Genomic DNA, 6112 nt, shown 5'->3' with positions numbered 1-6112 from the left:
GTAATGGAATGAAGTGAATAACCAGTTAATAATAAAGTCATGACCTTTTGTAAACCCTGTTTCCGACCATTGGCGTCTTGAGTCTCACCCTACCACTTCCCTGACAATGCCAAACAGGAAATTAGAGCTGTCTCCCTCGACATATCACGTGCCTTTGATACGGTCTGGCACCCCGCTCTGCTCACCAAACTCTCCTCCTTTGGTATCCATGGAAATCTCCAAGCATGGCTGGCGGACTTCCTCTCTAGTCGTCGTCAACGTGTGGCCCTGAATGGGTTTCTCTCATCTCCTCTTCCTGTTCAGGCTGGAGTTCCCCAAGGCAGTGTTCTGGGCCCTGTGCTTTTTCTGGTCTTCATCAATGATCTCTCTGACTGTCTTGAAAATCCTCTCTATCTCTTTGCTGATGACACCACTCTCTGCCGCTCCATTCCTCATCCCTCAGATCGGCAGTCTGCAGCCTCCTCAGTCTCTGCAGACCTGGACAAAATCACAGACTGGGCAAACAAGTGGAACATGTCTTTCAATCCTGACAAATCTCACACTCTTACGGTCTCTCCAAAAAGACCGACTGGACAACCCTCCCATCTACTTTCTGAATAATCCTCTCCAAGAAGTTCTGTCACTCAAGCTTTTGGGTCTCACTATCTGCCATGATCTTTCCTTTGAAAACCACATTTCCAAGCTGGCCTCCAAAGCCAGTCGCCGACTGGGCATCCTCCGTCGTGTGAAGTCCTTCCTTGGCACACCTGAGCTCCTCACCACATACAAGGCTTTCTTCCGCAGCTCAATGGAGTACTGCTCTCCCCTCTGGGCTGGTGCTCCTGCCTCACACCTAGCTCGTCTTCATGCTGTTGAAACCAAAGCGTTCAGAATCATTGGATTCTCCCGCGATGACGCTATCTCCGAGGGCCTTTCACTTAATCACCGCAGGCAGGTTGTTGGTCTTTCCATCTTCTACCGACTCCTCTCCGGCCTTGCTCCCCCAGCTCTCTCTGGGCTCTGTCCCCCAAATATTCCTGCAGGTCGCACAAGATCTGCCTGCAACCCTCTTATGGTTAAACTGCCAAAATCAAGACTCTCTGCTCACCTTCACTCCTTCATTCCTCTTTTCTCCCGCCTCTGGAACAATCTCCCTCACTCTCTTCAATCCCACTCCCTCCAGGTCTTTAAAACGGCTGTTCACCACCATCTCTTATCTTCCCCAATCCAAAACCTTGATCTTTTCTACCCTCGCTAATTTCACCCCAAATCCACTTTTTGAGGTGACTTTTGACTTCTTTCCTGGAAGTCCTTGGTATCCTTGCGTTTTATACCTATCCTGCCTCCCCCCAGGCCCTCTCCCTCCAAAAACATCTCCCGATGTCCCTGCTCTCAAATGTTGTGTTTGTGTGCTTCCTCCCCTTCTCTCCCCATCTTGTCTACCGCTCCCCTTTTTATATACTTTGTTTGCTTGTTTGTTTGATTTGTTTGTTTGATAAATGTTATCTCTTTCACGAGCCTCGACTCTGTATACAAAAACCAAAAAAACAAACAAAAAAAGATACTTGAAGACCCAAAAGACCGAAAAGACAAAAAGACCCAAAGACCCAATGGACCCCAAATACCCAAAATACTTTGAAGACCCAAAATACCCAAATACTCTTAAAGTCCCCCCAAAAATGAAAAGACCCTGAAGACTGAAAAGTTCCTGAAGACCCAAAAGACCATCAAGACCCAAACGACTGAAAATACCCTGAAGACCCAAAAGATCATCAAAGGGGACCCCAAACGCAATTTTTTATTCTGAAAACTCATTGGCAATCATTCATCACGGTCTAATTTGAAAGGAATTTTATTTATTTATTTGCCAATCACAAATAGCCGAACAAACCCGAGACTGTCGATTTTCGACATTGCCAGTGACGTCACATTGTGAACTCAGCGTGATCCTGCCGGCGACGGTACAGAGAGAAAGGGCGCATTGCGAGCTTGGATTCCAACACTGATTTGGGATGATGAAGGGAGGGGACGTGGGGTATTTTTAGCTAAGGTGACGGTTGATGTGGGATTGTGATAGGATGGTAGAGGAGGGGGGAGGGGGCTGGGGTCGTGGGTATTGATACCTAAGGTGATGGCTGATGGGGGATTGTGAGGGGAGGGGGAGGGTAAGGTGGTCATGGGTATTGTTAGCGAGGTTGACGGTTGAAGGGGGATTGTGGGGGGAAGTGGAGTGGGGGGAGGGGTGTGGGGCTGATGCTTGATGGGGGATTGTGAGGTGATGGTGGAGGGGAGGGGAAAGGGGGTGTAGGTTGGTTGTGGGTATTGATATCTAGGGTGACGTTTGTGCCGCAATATTACCAAAGTAAATCAGCAAGAAATCCAAGTCCAAGTAGTTGTGTCAGCAGAAAATATGCGATGGCATAAAAATGTGTTGCCCGCTTGGAACAAGCTCACCCGTGGGGCGGGTACTCTGCTATTACATATAATGGAGCAAGCGTTTGTGATTATGTATATATGTATGTATGTCCGCTCTTCACCCATTGGTTGGACAGCTAACCTGACGCCACCCACAATTGTAACCTGACAAACTTAACCAAAAGCACCCTTAAAGATGTAGTAGAATTTATTCCCGCCCTGGCCCAAGCACACCTGGATCAGCTGGTGAAAAGTAAACCAATGCTCAAGCACACCTGGATCTGCTGGTGAAAAGTAAACCAATGCTCAAGCACAACAGCATGCAGGTATGTTACAGGGCCGTGAAGACCAATGAAAAATCGGTCCAATGGACAAAAGTAGTGAACGGGCCTACTGGTACTCCTCAAATGAGGCTCTTTGGGGGTTTTTGTTGCAGTACGAGATGTCAGGATCCGTTATGTATTCTAGCTCTTCCACGAGCCTCGACTTCGTATTTAAAAAGTATTTCCTGTTGCAGAAGTGTGTTATGTGCTGAATATATTTCTGCCTCAATCCAACGCAACGAATCTTCAATATTCCATCCAATGCTTTCCAAGCTCTCCAATAAATAACAAAACTTGAAGAGTTTCATTAAAAGGGCTCGTCCGGGATTTTAACCCGGGACCTCTCGCACCCGAAGCGAGAATCATACCCCTAGACCAACGAGCCACACAATGGTAACGCCAGTTATTCGTGTTAAAGAAAGGGTAACGTCAAACACATTTTCCATGACAACATTCTCGCGGCATGGGGGAAACTCCCAAATGACGTCACTGCGCACGAAACTCCCTGGCGGGAAGGATTGGTCTCGATTTCTGTGCTTGTGCTGATCGGTGGGAGACACACAGGGTCGGATGTGAACAAATGTATTCTTCGTCTGTGTACGTGCCCGGCGTGCTCGTGTATGTAGTAGAAACATGTCCCCTTACCACTCCATATTTATCAGTGATCGGATTAGCGTTCGTGTGTTTGATTTGGGACTCAGGCAAATGCGCCTAAACTCATTCGCCCAAGAAGGAATCGAAAAGGAAAATCATTCAATGAATGCAAATAAAAAGATGGGGTGGTAACAAAATTCAGAACCAGCAGAATTTTAAAATCACATTTGTCTACAAAACAAACTAGCAAAGGTACCCAGCGTTGCCAGGTAATGCAGAGTGGCTTCCCGAAGGAAATACGAAGGGAGAGGAGGGGGGAGGGAAGGGGAGAAGGGAAGAGGAGAAGGGAGGGGTAAAGGGTGAGGGAGAGAGAGGTGGGAGAGACAAAGAGAGGTGGGAGAGAGAGAGAGGTGGGAGAGAGAGAGAGAGAGAGAGAGAGAGAGAGAGAGAGAGACTTGACTTTTTTGTCCTTTTATTATAAAAGTATAAAACCAAAGTATTCCAACTCCACTTCACATACAAATCACAACCTCATTTCCAATGCATTTGCACAAAACACCCCCCATGCCCCATAACTCTTCAAACACAAGAAGGTTCCCCATGTTTACATGATAAGCATGTTCGAGCTTTATACGTGCTGACACCATCCCGATGAAACAAAAAAGAGCATTTTCATTTTTTCCACTACCTAATCTGGCTTTTCTGGTTTTATAAATTGCAAGCTTAGCAATTCCAAGCAAAAAATTCAAAAGAAAAATCACAGAGTTTTTCCTAGTATTACATGCAAGTCCATAAACAAAGATTGTAACAGAAAAAACAATTTTGAATTTACAAAAGATTCGGCTCAGATACAGAAACAGAGATGACAATCTCTTGCACGCAATAAACGCATGATACAAATGTTCAACATTACCACAAAAAGGACATAAATTAGACACAGCAGGGTTAAACTTCTGAACTAACACCTGTGTGGCCAGGGCGTGATGGACCAGTCTCCAATTTAGGTCTCCTGTACGTCCAACAGTAGGACTCCTGTACATTTCATCCCAATTTGGAGTGAGAAATGCTCCTGCAGGTAAAGACTCTTTCCACTTGTTCCTTAAGGGTGCTGCACAGCCCGGTAAGCACACCTCCAGACAAATTCTATACATTGCCCTTTTTCCCATGATGTGGAACACACTGGATTCTTCGCTGTGAGAGGAAAACACACCATGTTGTTCCTGGGCAGTGACTGAGAGTTCAGGGAAGGTTAAACGAAAGTCTACTTCTTCATTTACCCCATTCCACCCAATGTTTAAATCTAAAAAAGTCTGGGATACAATCTTTATGACCCTGCTCACTATTCTAATTGAACGCAAGCCAATTTTTCCAGAAACAGTGCTGGCAGACAACCATCGCTTTAAGGATAGCTCCATAAGATCTCGCACTTTATTAATCCCATTGTTCGTAAAATGTTCCATAAAAGCTCGGCTGGTAGATACTTCAGCGAATAGTGAGTTTTGGAACAATGGCTCATGCACAAACCTCCTGGGATCATAAGAGATCTCCAACCGCTGCACTCCTAGAGCTTGCCAGGCATTCAGGACAGACCGATGAAATGCAGGGAGCCGAGCTCTGTCGACCTGTTTCAAGTCCATAAGGAAAAGTTCCCGGTCATAGTCCATTCCACCTACTTGCCTGAGCAACGTATTCGTGAGAGGACGCCAGGGCACAACCTCGCTATACAGCAGACGTTTTATTGTCATTAGCCGAAAAGCCATTATTCGACTAGGGATGTGCACCAGGTTTTGACCACCTGAATTACGTGGTCTACACAGCACATCTGGCTTAAGCCAGTGGTGGCCTCCCCAGAAGAAGTCAACTAGACCCCTCTGAATGTTGGTGATCAGAGCTTGAGGAGGCTGGAGTGCGATGATCTTATGCCATACGATTGGAAGCACCAGGTTGTTTATTATCATTACCCGTGCCTTAAGTGACAAGATATGGAGCATCCCTTTCCACTTTGATAGTTTCTGCTTAATGTTATCTAAGAACCCATCCCAGTTTTTCTTCATATAGCTTGCAGTTCCCAAATGGATGCCTAAGTATTTAAACCCATCCGTTTTCCATAACATTCCTCCTGGAAGAGTTGGGGGAACCATATGTGAAGCCTGTGACCCCAATAGGGTATCTGGGTACAGAGAAAGAGCTACACTTTTGTTCCAATTTACTCTTGCTGATGAAGCAAGTTCAAATTTGGCAAAACACCGGGATAGCTCAAAAACATTTTCCTGGCTTTTAACCACAACACACAGGTCATCTGCATATGCTGATGTAACAATTTTGGAATTGTTTGACAAGGAGTAGGACAAACCAGATAAAGTGGTACGAAGGAGAGCCAGTAAGGGTTCGATGGACAGTGTGTGTACAACATGCCTGACAGTGGACAGCCCTGACGGATGCCACGCTGAAAGGGGAAAGGACGACACAGACTATTATTTACTTTTAGCAGGCATGATACATTGTTGTATAAAAGTTTTATGCAAGAAATGAATTTTTCTCCAAATCCTGCTTTCGTAAGAACTGCAAACAGAAAAGAGTGATCCACACTGTCAAAAGCTTTCTCCTGGTCAAGGAGTAATAACCCAAAAGCATGCGACGCAGTTTGACCGATAGTAATCAAGTCTCGAACCAAGAAAATACTGTCATACATGGATCGTTCAGGTATGCAATACGTTTGGTCATTCCCAACTAAGAACGAGATGACCTTTTTGAGACGCATTGCAAGCATTTTTGACACAATCTTGTAATCAGTATTTAAC

At 45.5% G+C, this 6112-nt stretch overlaps 1 non-coding gene across 1 annotated transcript; it reads right to left on the bottom strand.

Moving 5' to 3' along the window:
- Window positions 1-3030: 3030 nt before the first annotated feature.
- On the bottom strand, window positions 3031-3102 carry TRNAP-CGG (transfer RNA proline (anticodon CGG)). Its single transcript has one exon. It is a non-coding gene; the product is annotated as a tRNA-Pro (tRNA).
- Between the last annotated feature and the right edge of the window lie 3010 nt (window positions 3103-6112).

This window comes from Myxine glutinosa, chromosome 11 (genome assembly GCF_964187855.1).
Source record: "Myxine glutinosa chromosome 11, kmMyxGlut1.1, whole genome shotgun sequence".
Lineage (NCBI taxonomy): Eukaryota > Metazoa > Chordata > Myxini > Myxiniformes > Myxinidae > Myxine > Myxine glutinosa.
This window is presented reverse-complemented; position numbering and strand designations above follow the sequence as displayed.